Source organism: Grampus griseus (assembly GCF_964374135.1).
Source record: "Grampus griseus genome assembly, chromosome: 10".
Taxonomy (NCBI): Eukaryota; Metazoa; Chordata; class Mammalia; order Artiodactyla; family Delphinidae; genus Grampus; species Grampus griseus.
This window is the reverse complement of record NC_139004.1, coordinates 5,033,457-5,047,206: the sequence shown is the minus strand read 5'-3', so window position 1 is coordinate 5,047,206 and position 13,750 is coordinate 5,033,457. Positions and strand designations below refer to the sequence as shown.

At 55.4% G+C, this 13,750-nt stretch overlaps 1 long non-coding RNA gene across 1 annotated transcript in view; it reads right to left on the bottom strand.

Annotated features, from left to right (window-relative positions):
* The window catches only part of LOC309828401, a 15,639-nt gene extending 1,889 nt beyond the window's left edge, over window positions 1-13,750 (bottom strand). The window contains exons 1-3 of the long non-coding RNA XR_014297309.1: window positions 13,715-13,750; window positions 954-1,067; window positions 673-836 (exon numbers count right to left, since the gene is read on the bottom strand). This is a non-coding gene — a long non-coding RNA (uncharacterized lncRNA). The remainder of the gene's footprint in view (window positions 1-672; window positions 837-953; window positions 1,068-13,714) is intronic.

Genomic DNA, 13,750 nt, shown 5'->3' with positions numbered 1-13,750 from the left:
CAGGCTCATCTGTGTTTGTAAGATCATCATCCTTAGAAGAGAAAAGGAGGCAAGAACAAAACTTGGGGACTGAACATCTAAATAATTTCTTCAGGACTCTTACTCCTTTTTCATGTCCACAAAAGGCTGGACTTGTAGTTAATTACATAACCTGAAGTTTTAGAGTTTTTTTCCTTTGAGATTTTGGAATCATAAAGGAATATGATCAGGGTTTGGGTACCATTTAGCTGCTTTTTTATTTTTTTTAAGGCAGTAGGAAAGGAACTCATTTATTAAACATCAGCCCTGTACTGTGTTCCATTGGGCCTTTCCATTTATCATCTCATAAACCTTCACAACAACCCACTGAAAGAAGGTGATACAGTTCATTTTATACACGTGGGAAAACCCGAAACCTCTTGAGTTTAAGAAGCTTGTGCGAGGTGTCGTACTGACTGGATTCAGACCCGTCTTACTCTGGATCTTACACATTCTCTTCCCTGCACCAGGTGTAAGATGGAGACTTTATAAAACCAGGCATTCGGGCAGCTTAAACAAATACTTGGTTTTCTAGAATCCAGCAACTAGCAAGTTCAAATAACCTCATGGTTATTTCAAAATCGTGGTTAAAAACATTTTCTTCAAGGTGGCTTTTCTAGTTTTGATTGAATTTTCAAGGACTGAAGGACTCACCTTCGTGTTAGAGGTGAGAGTGATGAGCTCCCTGTTCTTGGGCTATACACACACACGGGGATGGAGCTGGGAAGCGGGTTAGGTATCTGTCGAGTCTTCCTGTTCAGACAGCGGTTTCCCTCAGTAGGGCACAGTGGAGCATTGAAAAGGAAACCTAGCATCACCTGGAGAACACAGGAAGGACAGCCCTTATTTAAAGTTCAGAAATCACAGCCAGAGATGATTTGGCTGGGCCCTTCTTGATCCCCTGCTGCCCCTCACGTGGGTTTCTGTTACGGTACCTGTGAACGATTGATCACCTCATCCCGTCTCGTTGGCCTGTCTGCTGGGCCGTGATCTTTTGTCTTGCTGGCCTTTTGTCCCCGGCTTCTAGTTCACAGCCCTCACGTGGAAACCTAACACAAGGGTTTGAAGAAGACAAGAAAACGTGGGCCAGTGTTTACTGGCCGTCTTCCAGAGGACTGGACTCCTGATAACCCAGTATCTACTGTTGGCAGTTCTGTGAGGTTGAACAGAGAGAGCTGGGGTCGTGTGTGGTGTGCCGGCCTGGGGATCAGGACGGAGTCGGCCCCGGCCGGGAACCAGTGGTGACGGTGAGAAGGCAGCTCATCTCTGGCGTCTCGGGGTGTTTTTTACATTGAGAAATACCTGGAAGTCCCAGTTTGATTCGTACCTTTGCCAAATACAACGTTAAGTGATTTTTCTCCTTAAATCTAGTTTACTTAGCAAAAAGAAATAGGACTGAGGTGTCGAATGGACTCGTGTCGGTCTGCTTGGGTTCAAATCCCAGCTCCCTCTTCTGAGTTGGAGGCACTGGGCTTCAGCCTGGGGTGCCTGACCCCCGGGGTTACCAGGTGCCGAGGACACGGCCTGGCACGTGGGTGAGCGATGCCACAAACGCCGTGTCGCAGGAACGGCCTGTGAAGCGCGCGCAAGGCAGGTGCGGGTAGTGCCTTTTGGGCTTCGTTGTGGAGTGATGGTTAAACTCGACCGAATAGAAAAGTGAAACAGTATTCGTTTTCAATGAAAGAGTAAACGCCTTAAGATGGACATGTAAGGGGGCCAGCTCTAATAACGGGTCTACTAATGAACCAGCGTTACGGGGCTGCCCGGGGTGTTACAGCCTGCACACGCAGCTCCCCGAACACCTGGGGAGGCTGCACACGTTCCAGTGATGCCATCGCCTGCCGTTCAAAAAACATTTATGAAACGCCTCTCAGAATTTCTTACAGCCTCAGACTGAGCCACCCCAAGATAATCAGTCTTGACGTGTTTTCAGAAACCCATTGGTCCGATCATGCATCCGAATCACATTTGTCAAACAGGTGCTCGAGCTCTAAAAGCACGTTACGGAGGAGCGTGAGGACGTGCTAGTGGGCAGCGGCGCTCGGGGAGCAGATGCGCGTCCAGGCGCCGCGCGTCCAGGCGCCGCGCTTCCGCTTCGCACGCCTTGTTCATCCGCCCGGCCCGCCGGCTCCGGCCTGGATCCTGCAGATGGGCCGTGCCGCGGGGGACGCACAAGGTACCTTACCGGCTTCTGGTCGCGCCACGTAGGATTTGCTTGGTGGTTCCTCTCTGAGGTAGGTTCCTTCGGTGGAAGTCAGGGTACCTGTCAAGCGTACGGGAACGCCCGGCCGCCGGCTCCAGTCTCCCGAGTACGCGCCGCCATCGCCCGCGGGGCGGGGTCCTTGGCGCCCCGGAGAGCGGGCAGCAGGCCTGCGGCGCCGGGCACTTGAGTGTCAGAGTTGCAGTACTTTCCGGTCTTGCGTGACTTTCTCATCCTGTTCACGACCGAGTGACCGTCTCACAGTTAAAGCACCGCTACGTTTTTAAAATGTGCCCCTGCGAGGGGTGGCCTCTGTCCCCACGGAGTGGAAGCTTGACCCGGAGCAGCTGAGGCTGCCGTCCTGAAGTTGCAGGGCGCACGGTGGCGCGAGGGTGGCTCCAGTGGGGAACCTGCCTTCGTCGCATTCCTCCCGGACAGCACACCTGGTGGCGCCTGAAGACTCTCTTTTCAGGGACCAGCGGCGAGAGGTTGTGGCCACCTCGCCGTGTCTGTGCCTCGAGGGCTTTCCCGCGCCCGCTGCCCGGGGCGCCTCCGTTCCTGGCACCAAGTCCCGTCTGCAGCTCCTCGGGAGACTCCCGGCCTGGCCTCCGTCCCCTCGTCCCGGCTTCTGTCCTCCCGTGCCCCTGGGCGGAGACCTTTCCGTCCAGAGTCCGGCGTGTCCTCTTGCCCCTCTGGCTGTTCCGGTTCCGGTCCTCCTGGGCTTCGGGCTTCCCCTTCACTGGGCCTTCAGTCTTCTAACTGCTTTTCAACCCAGCTTCTGCCCCAAAGGCCTCTCCTGGGATCTCCGTTCCCTCCTCGCCAGCCTGTGCATGTCCGCTCCCCGGCCTTGACCTGTGCGTCTAGCTCCTGGACGCCGGCCCTTGGATTCCCCCTGCCCTTCTAACTGCCCGTGATTCACTTTCACTTAAATGTTTTACTGTAACCCCAAACCGACAAGGCACAGATACGTTTATTTCCTCCATGAATCTCTCAGTCTGACTTCTTGTCCTTCTTCAGTAACATGACTCCTGTTTATCCAACATTAAATCTTCAAGAGGCCCACCAGGTACATTGATTTGCCCTTAAGTATTTAATACATTCTTACTAATTCACCTCTGCTATGAATTAAATTAGATTTCAGTTCTCTCCATTTCAAAATCTTAACAACTTAAGAACTTTAAAGAAGTCCGAATCTATTCAGTATAGGCAAAATACCGCTGGTTCAAAAGACTCCCTTCTTTTTACATTTCCTACTGCACTGCAAGAGGTCTTGGGTGTTTGCTATTTTAATTATAGCGGGCAGTGTATTTTAGTCAGGCTGTTTATGACAAAACGTTCTTCTGCAGTGTGGGTTTTATCTGGTGACTGTGAGAAAGTTATCTGGCCACCTTTAGGACTGACTAGTTAATGAAACATTTGAGAAAAGTTCCTGCTCAGTGAGTTATCGAAATCACAGTTTTTCCAGTTTGGTAAACCCAAGAACACCCTTTTTTCTTGGTTATTTCCATTGGTCCAACCTACTGCCTAAACTCGTCTTCAAACGCATCTTTTTAAAAAAAATTAATTTATTTCTGGCTGCGTTGGGTCTTCGTTGCTGTGCGTGGGCTTTCTTTTTAGTTGCGGTGAGCGGGGGCTACTCTTCATTGCCGTGTGCGGGCCTCTCACTGCGGTGGCCTCTCTCGTCTTGGAGCACCGGCTCTAGGTGCGCGGGCTCTAGAGCGCAGGCTCAGTAGCTGTGGCGCACGGGCTTAGCTGCTCCACGGCACATGGGATCTTCCTGAACCAGGGCTCAAACCCGTGTCCCCTGCATTGGCAGGCGGATTCCTAACCACTGCACCACCAGGGAAGCCCCTAAACGCATCTCTTTATTTGCATATCCCTAATTAAGGCTGATCTCGAAAGGATTTGCGTTCAATACAAAATGATTTGTAAAGTACCAGTGCGTTTTACTGCTAGGTCTTCGTCTTTGCGAAGCACAAAGTGCATCTAAAATATTAAGCAGAGAAAGGAAGCTACGATCTTGATCTTAATTTCCCTCTGGAATTTGTAAAAAGCTTTACATATTTTCAACCTACAAAATTTAGACATTTCAAGTAACAAGTTTTGTCTTCGAATGAAGAAGATTTAAGATGAGCTTTACATGTGCTGTTTGGCTGCGAGCTCTTTAGACTTTTCAAATGATGGTCATAAGACACCCCCCCTCCGACACACACACACACACACACACACACACACACACACACACACACACACACACACACACACACACACACACACACACACACACACACACACACACACACACACACACACACACACGTGCGCATATTAAGTTTCGGTTCCCAGTAATTAGAGACTGCATACTCTGACCGTTTAAACGTTTTTAAGTAGGCAGAGATGCCTCTTTGGTTTAACTTCATCAGTATATCACTGAGTCAGTACCGAACATGTCCTTCTTTTCATGATTTTGTTGTAAGTGGCAGAGCTGAATTAACGTGTTCTTCATAGAAACAGGAACTTTGGATTAGAAGCTGTGCATACTCTGGCCTTTTAGTCTTTGTAACTGTAATATTTTTAGTCTTCTCTGCTGAAGGGAAATGAATCAAAAAATATTAGGGCAGTGAGAACCAGCATTTTAATTTCTTCTCTACAATATGGCTTGAAACACTCAGTATTCAGTAAATTTCAGATTAGTCCAGAGTCTGAAAAGAAATACACAAAATGCTAGAGCTGCTTTTGTGGTAGAGTGGTGGATTTTTTTTTCCTTTTCAAAGTGTTTGTAATGTGCTTATATTTTAGAATGGAAGAAATAAATACAAGTGTTAAATTTATTTGAGCCTCCTACGATGAGTATAATAATCGCGATGGCTGTGGGCAGCTTGGCTGTAGCCCAGCAAGAAAGTGAGCCCATTCGAAAACTTAAGATGTTTCTGTCGCTTTACATACTCAGAGAAAATCAAGACAGATTGGTAGAAAATCCTCAAAAGATGTTTCCTTGGACGGCACCCAGGTTTGCTTCTCATCTGTTACGCCTTCACATTAATAAACCACCTGCACCTCCATCTGGGCCTGTGTCAGCCTGTGCTCGGCACTGCCGGCCCTCCCAGCCCTGGTGCCCACACGGCCCCACCCCCCGCCGTGGCAGTGACTCCCTCTGCCCAGACGCCCCCTGCATCGGCGCCCCCCACAGCCTTCCGTCGTCAAGGGCGCCTGCCTCCCGATGCCTCGCACCACCCTGGGCGTCGGCCTCGTCCCTCCCCACTCCCTGGCCCTTCCGCTGCCCGTCACCCCCTTTTCGAAGCTTAAGCTTCAGGACAGCAAGAATTTCCAGTTACTGGGTCCCCAAGTCTTGGAATGGTACCTGGCATGTGGTAGGTGTTTAATAAATACGAGTTAACCTCACAGCCCTGCAGTGAAGTAGGCAACACCCCCGTCTTGCAGATGAGGAAACTGAATGTACGAGTCCAATGACGTACTGAGACGCGGTTGACTGTGAAGTGGCAAAGCTGAGACTGGAACGCAGGCTGGTCTGTGTCCAGAGCTTTCACAGAATTCTGTTGCCTCCCTCGTAATACAGAGGTTCTCCCGGTGGCCGCCCAGTCCCCATTCACTGAAAACCCTGGAGAAAGGAGGTCGACTTGCCGGCCTCATGTGCGCAGTGAGGATTCTAGGGAGGGACCGGGGCTGCAGCTCCACCAGGAGGCATTTACCAAACAGAGCCAAGGAAACTGGCAAGTGAGTGCCCGGGAGTTGCCGGGAAGGTGGCTCAAGTGAAATCCCGTGGGTGAGTTCCAGAAAAAGGAAGTGAAACAACAGGGGTGTCACAGCCGAGCTTCACACAATCAAGTTAGTTCCCAAATCGTGAGTGAAATGTAACCTTAAATAGTTTTCGTTAAACGTATAATCCAAGCTTGGCAAATTATATCAAGTTGAGACAATGAGATAAGCTATCAGAGGTGACAGCTCCAAAAGGAGAGTTTCAAGTCCGGAGGCTAGCTGTGTCATTAAGACTTAAAAAAGAAAGTTGCTAATTTTTTTATAAGGGAATAGTTCACTATTTGCATCATAACTTTAAATCAGTAGTATTCCTCCTCTGCAAGAATCCTCCAAATGACAGGGAAACATTTTCAAGCAGAACCCTAACTCCCAGGCCCCCTGAAACCTGTCTGCGCGGGTGTGTTCTGCTGCCCTCTGCTGCACACGGGTGGTACAGCCATGACGGTTCATTCCCAAGGCATCGCCAGAAAGACTCAGTTGTCCTCCCCTAAAGCAAGCCAACTACTCCAGACACTGCAACCCACAGGCCTGGGCATCCTGTGCTCCACTCCCGCCCCAAACCAAACGTGGGACTAAAGTGAAAATAACTGCTTTTGCTAAGACGTCAGTGAAGTGACTTGGATTCAGCTGAGTGATCATGTCACCTGGAGAGCTGGCCACACACAGCACGTGCTCTCTGGAGCCTCGTCTCCCAAGAGGAACTTGGTCTCAGACAAAGCCACTGCCTGTCTGCTCTGCCTGCATCACGTCCACACACACATGTGTTTACTTCGGATGCACTCGTGAAATACTTTCTCTCATTGGACAGGAGTATGATGGTTAACAGCCCTTGTTTGAATCCAGGCTCACCCACTTAGCAATCTTACACAAGTCACCTAATTGGTCCCACCTGTTTCTTCTTCTCTAAAATGGGGATAATTGTAACTAAAATTATTAGTTATTAACGTTCAATGAATGTAAAGCCCTCACTATACGCCAGGTGTTTGGCTGGATTTGTTAAAGATACTGCATGTGAAAAGAAAGCTGACCCCAGTGCCTGGCCCAGAGTAACCTAATTTTCACTGCTAGGAATGTATTGTTTTTCCTCATTCCATAAACAATGTTCATTTGTCAGCCAACTGAATACCATCATTATCAACTTTTTTTCCCTAGAACTGTGAAATTCTGTTTAAAAGGTGTGGTCCTGATATTTTTCCTGTACTTAATAGAGCCTCATATAATATTCGAGCTGGAAAGAATCCAGGTCATCTAGGCCGGCTTTCTGGCCACCTGGGCAGGTGGCCGATCCCATCTGTGGACAGCTCAGCTAGCAGACAGTTCTCGCTGGAGCCCAGATCGACCGCCTTGCGGTCTGTGTCCTAGTTCTGCCTTCCGGACCATCTTTAAAAAATCTGCTTTCTCTCCCTTACAACTGTGTGTGTGTGTGTGTGTGTGTGTGTGTGCGTGTGCGTGTGCGTGTGCGTGTGTACCTCTAAATCTTTACCTATTTTATTGAATAATGGAAATTAAAGGGTCCAAAATGATTGCTTGAGATAAAGGATGAAATCATTGCCATTCCTTCGCCCTCCAAACGAACCACTTCAACACTTATTTCTTGCTCTTAGGCGGCATTCACCAACCTTGCTGCCCATAAGATTGGGGATGGAGGAGGGGGGGTTTGCTTAGGGCGCCGTGGCCAGAGCTGCCGATTTTCGCTCCGGGCCGGCGCCCAGGAATCTGCATTTTAATACCCGCCAGCGGTGCTCCCACAACTGCACTGCAAAACAGTCGCCAGGAGAGTCTGGGTCTCGCTTGATGGTCCTGCTGGCTGCAGAGCGGTGAGCCGGCCTGCCCTGCTTGCCCTCGGGAAGCCCTGGACTAGCTTGTGGCAGGACAGCGCACGCGCCACAGCCAGTGGTGTCAGCCTGGACCTGAGTGGCCCCCCTGTCCTTGTACAGAAATGGGGCTGCTTCACTGCCCCCCCGCCGTTGTCTCCTCTCGTGTTGGATGCCTGAGGCCAACTGAAAATGGTGGTGGGACGCGGCCCTGCCCCGGCCCTGGTCCCCAGTGGGTGGGCTCCCCACGGTCGGTGAGCAGGGGACACACGCAGCGCCCACGTGGTGGCCGTGCCTGCGGTGCCACCGCTGGTCCAGTCCCCCGAACCCCGGCCACGAGGCGCCACCGGGACCCTCGGCGATGGTCTGGTCCCTCCCACGGCCTGCAGGAGCCGGACCCAAACCTCTCGTTGCGCGTCTGCGTCTCCGTCCGACCTCTGAACCCAAGCCCGCACCGTCCCCGCTGAGCTGCTCGGTCCATCCCCGCCCCCAGCCTCGCACGCCCGCCCTCCGCCTACACGGGGGCGCCGGTGCCCTGCCCTCACCTGCCCGTCCGGCACCGAGTCTGGGAGCAGCCTTTAACTTTCATAGTTTGGAACTTGGAGAGAAGCTGCGAAACACTGCAAAGGAATTCCCCACACCCTCCGCCTTCACCCAGATCCTCAACTGCTGACTTTCGCTACAGACACACCTGCACGAGACGCGCACCGTCCCTGACCCCTCCCGGGAACAGGCACGCTCTCTGACCGGGGGACGAGCCACACTGCTGCGGTGACTGCCAAGCCACAGGCCACGGCCAGCGCTCAGCACCTGGCCCAGCACCGCCCCCGGCCCGTCCTCCTGCCTCGGGAGCCCGTCCGGGTTCACGCGTTCCGTGCACTTGTCACGTGTCCGTGGTCCCCTTGGGTCTGGACGATTCCTCGGCCTTTCAGGACATGGGCGCCTTGAGGCAGTGCGGGCCTTGTGTGCTGCGTCCTCGTGACTGGGCTCAGGTCACGCCCTTTCGTTAGGAGCCACGCGGCAGGGCTCCCGGCCCTTCCTGTCCATCCCTGGGACGTGGGTTCGGACCGCGGGCAAAGGTGGGGCCCTGCGTGCTTTCCCGGCCCCTCCTCCTCGAGGGAAGCTTCCCGGCACCGGGGCTAGGTCAGCGGCCTGGCCCATCACGCCCCGGGCACCGGCCGCCCTGCCCTCCCTCGGGCTCCCAGTCCAGACCTGGCACAGAGCGGGTGCTCCAGAAAGGTCCGCTGAGTGAACGAAAGAATGAGGGAGACTCTCTGGGAGCCGCTCTAGGTCCAGAGCAGAGCCCCCCAAACCTCTCCGCACGAGCCTGGGTGCGTTTCTGCTTTACGCCTGGAGCATGGCTACGCTTCGGGCTTCGCTTCATGCCGGATTCTCACTCAGAGCATGAAAGTCTGACTAAATCCCAATAACGATTTCTTCTGGGAGTCGCAGAATAGACTAATTTTAGAAAAGTGGACCCCAATCCGAGACTTCTCCATTTGTTTCTTCATGGGGGGCGGGGTGGGGGGAAGGGGATTCTCTGGGGCTTTTGTCATTCGCCCCGGCCTCCCTGCGCCCCCGACCCCGCAGGGAGGCCGCCCAGGAGCTGACCGTCTCCCTTTGATGTTTCAGACGCAGGAAGGGGGAGGCGCACTGATGTCGCCAGCCCCCCCGCAGCGCTGCCACCCCCTCGCCACGCGGGCGGGGCCCCGCCACCGAGGCTGCTTGCTGCAGAAAGACGCCGGCCCCCCTCCTGCACCGCTCTGCTCCTCGTGAAGGCTGGGGCGGCGCTGGCCCCTCGGCGGGATCTGCGGAGGAGCCACCGCCGGGCTGGCTGGGTGGCAGGGCTCAGCGGCCTCTGCGGAGCAGCTGCTGTGCGGTGTCGTCCTCTGCCCGCGGGAGGATGGGCCACCGTCCCCACCGGCGAGGACGCGTGAACCCGGGGACCCACGCCGCCGGGTCCTCCGTTTGGCCTGCGCTTCCCCGTCACGGGGACGGTGACCCGGACAGGATGCCAGCCCGTGATGTGGTGGCTGGAACACACACCTTAGCGGCCGCCGGTGTCGACTTAGGGGATGTTCAGAGACGAGCCGGGCGGGGATGAGTGATGCTTCGTGTGGGCACGCGCCCAGGTGACGGGGCCCTTCCTCCAAGCGGAGGCCCGCGTCTGTGTGTTGGGCTCACAACTGGCTCTTATGCTGACGTGAACTGAGTTGAACTGCACTGAATCGAATTGGATGGAAATAAATTGAACTGAAAGGCTACCCACAAGCATCCACCTCTTGCTGAGTGCCAGGCCCCCGGGGTCAGGGATGCACGGGACCGTCCCTGGTTCCTGTCTTTGCACCAGCCAGGCCGTAACTGTGCAGCAAGAGCATGCCGGGCCGGGGGCGGGCTGGGAGGGGGGCACGAGAGGCGTGGGACTGTCGGGGGAGATGCTCTGAGCTGAGCCTGCAATAGCAGAGCAGGGGGGACGTGCAGAGACACACTCGCACGGAGGAAGCGCATCTCAGGGGTGGCCCGTAAACCTCACGTGTGGAATCACCTGGAACATCCCCCAGACCTACAGCAGAGTCTCGGGGAGCTTGGCCCAGGGATCTGCATTTTCAAACAAACTCTACAGGTGGATTCAAAGTTTGAGACTCGCTGAGGGGAGGGGGTGACAGGGGGCCAGGCAGTGCTTTTCAGGGGGTGGGTGCGTCGGGGTCATTCCCGAGCCAAGAGACACTTCAGAGCACGTCGGCCCCCCTGAGAGGCTGCTAACTCTCTCCCACACTGCGCCTCCGCCCTGGAGTCTAGGTGTTTGCTTTGCTGATAAGCTTCCCAGTGGGTGAGGCTGCAGCTGGGACACAGGTTTGGAAGATTCCAGCCAGAGCGAAGGAAGCCCCATGGTTCTTCTCAGGCTCTGGGGAGCATACGGTCGTGATCTTTGGGGCACTCGGATATGACCAGATGCACCTTCCTTCTCTCCACACCCATCCCAGGTCTCAGGCCCAGGAGCACGGCGCTCAATACAATCACGAAGTGCCTGGTGCTCCCGGACCTGAAAGTGAGGCACCCGAGCCACGCTGCCCAGGGGCCCCAGCCGGGCAGGCTGGAGGTCTGAGATCCAGGCGTCGGCAGGGTTGGTTCCTCCTGAGGCCTCTCCCTCCTTGGCGCATAGATGGGCATCTTCTCCCCGTGTCCTCACACGGACCGTGCACACACATCCCTGGTGTCTGGGTCCAAACTTCCCCTTCTTATAAGAAGACCAGTCAGATCAGATTAGGGTCACCCTAACTTAATCACCCTTTGAAAGGCCCCTCTCCAAATACGGTCACATTCCGAGGCGCTGGGGGGGACACAATTCAGCCCATAACAGGCAGCATTTCCTTAGCTATGACCCTGATCATATACATGGTTAAGGGCTTTGATTGTCTAAGTACCATCTCTCAAGTTGAAGCTGCCCTTCCTTTCCTCGTGGTCCAATTAGCTTTATCTTCAGATAAACATGTAGCATTGGCAGAAATTTTTAGATTTCTAAGCAGCTTTTTGGTGAGCCTCTAACTCTAGTATCAACACAAAATTAAACCCTGGGCCCAGAGCTTCCCAGCTGACGCCAACCTTGCAGTGTGACAATGCAGAAGGCCTTGCCCAGCACCCCTGGGACTCCAAAGGCAAACCAGGACCCTCATCAGCGAGCGCCCCTCACCCACGCCCTGGGCCTCTGGCGTCTCCCGCCTCCCTCGATGGTTCCTCGCGGACCGCAGAGGAGCCCAGGCCCCGCCAAGCCAGCGCTCGGGTGGGGAGCCACTGTCGGAGGGAGGGACGCGGCGCAGGCTTGGCAGCAGCAGTCCCAGCTGCGATGCCCCCTCCCCGACTCAGGGTCCCCGCTGCCTTTCAGAAAATGAAAGTCTCCAAACGAATAGATGACGGATGACAATTTTGCGTAGCGTGTGGAAGCACTCACAGAGGTCATGTCCGGGAGACTATGAAGCCTTTCCTCTATAATTAGAAGGAGGAGGAAGGCTTTTCCGTCCCCAGCTCTGTGTGACTACGGCTGCCACCGCCCCGGTCACAGCACCCTCGAAGGGCCTCCCTCTCCCCACACGTCCCTGGTACAGAAGCTGAGGGTCTACTCGGTGAAGGCCTCAGGTCTCAGGGAGGCCTGGGGACTATTATTTTAGGCGGCTTCTATGCACTTGAAGCTCTGTAGGTACCTGATGTTTTGGGAAATGGGCACTTAACACCCATTCTGGAGATAAAGACATCAAATCCAGAGAAGCCGAGTCACCGTGGGGCTGGGATTTGAACCCAGGTCTGTCTGGCTCCGAATCCCATCAGCTGTCCCTGTGTCGCCCTCAGGACACTCTAGGCTGGGCAGGTCCAGCCTTCGGCACAGTAGGAAGCTCCGGGGAGCTTTAAAAGCTCTCCGCGTGGAGCCCCACCCCCCAGAGACCGTTTAATGGGCCTCAGGTGAGGCCCCATCGCCAGATGGAACAGTCCCCAGGTGACCGTAATGAGCCGCCCAGGGAGAAGCCCGGCCTGCCACGCGCAGCACCTGCGAAGGTCGGAGCCACAGCATATGCTCCCTGCCCCCCCGTCAGTGGGTGGACTCATTCACTGAGAACTCGCATGTCCACGTGGCCCGGGCAGAAGCCCCAGTCCTGGCGCTGACCTGCTTGACGGATGAGACCCAAAACTGTGTCCCAGACAACATGGCCGCAGGGCCTGCCCACCCGGGCTCTGTCCCCATCTGCAAAACGCACACCCCAACGTGCAGGCGCCGGATTGAGGTTTGGAGGGGACACAGGATAACTGCCCCACGCGTCCTCCAGTCTAGCTGAGGAGACACAGCTCAGCTAAACAAAAGAAATGGGGAAAAAGGACAAATACATTCCACCATATAAAAAGAACCAAGCAAGTGCCCAACTGGGGGGTGCCCCATCGGGTGTGTGGGCCCGAGCGACGGTGGGCACAGGGAGGAAGAGACAGGTGTTTGCTATCGAGAGATGGGCTGATTGTGAGCCCTGCCTGATCGCGCGCGCGCACACACACACACACACACACACACACACACCACAGCACCCCCACACACACACACCCCCACCCCCAGCTTCAGCGCGAAGTAGGTTAATCTTTTTGCACGGCCAGAGAGAGTGCCGTTTCGCGGCTCTGCAGGCACAGGGAGCGTGGTTTCTTTGCCCCAGGGGTAACCCCATAAAGCTGCTTGGAACCCCCTTTCTTCTCTCTCTCCCCCTCCCCAATGACCTCAGTGATCCCCAGAGCTTCAGCTCCTACACAACTCAAATCCGGCTGCAGCGCTCACCTGTCCCCTGAGCTGCAGACGCCCCACCTGGATGCCTGCCCACTGGACGCCCGCAGTGGGCCCCGCAAACTCCCCCTGCTCCTGGCGACAGCCCCATCCCCAAGTCCTCCTCTGCGGAACTTTCCATCCGGGCAGCTCAGGGACAGCCGACTGGCCCTCTGCTCCAATACTGGCATGTGAACCAGAGGTGGGCATGAGGCTCCGGCCAGAACGGGTCACTCCCGGGTCCCTGGTGAAAAGGAGCAGCGGAGTGGCTGAGCTGGGGAACAGGAGGGGGGCGGACGGGGGTCAGAGCGTGGAGAAGGCGGCTCTAGCACCGGCCCTGGGGTGCCTGCACCGCCGAGCGCCAGGAGCCCTCCCGGTGCAGCCACTAACACTGTCCCATGTCTGCATGAGCCGGTCCGAGCTGGCTTCTGTCCCTTTTTGCCATCAAAGGCTCCTCGAACAAGATGAGCCCACGGCCTCCAGGCCCAGCGACCAGCTCCTGGCCGGCCCCCCGGCTGCCGTGGTGGCCGCCCCGACCCGCACCCCGGCGCCTCGTCCCCCCGCGGCGCCCGCGCCCCGCTGCACCCCTCCATCCCCCTCCAACCCCCTCACCTGGGTCCGGACGACTTCAGCCATTTCCTCCCTGGG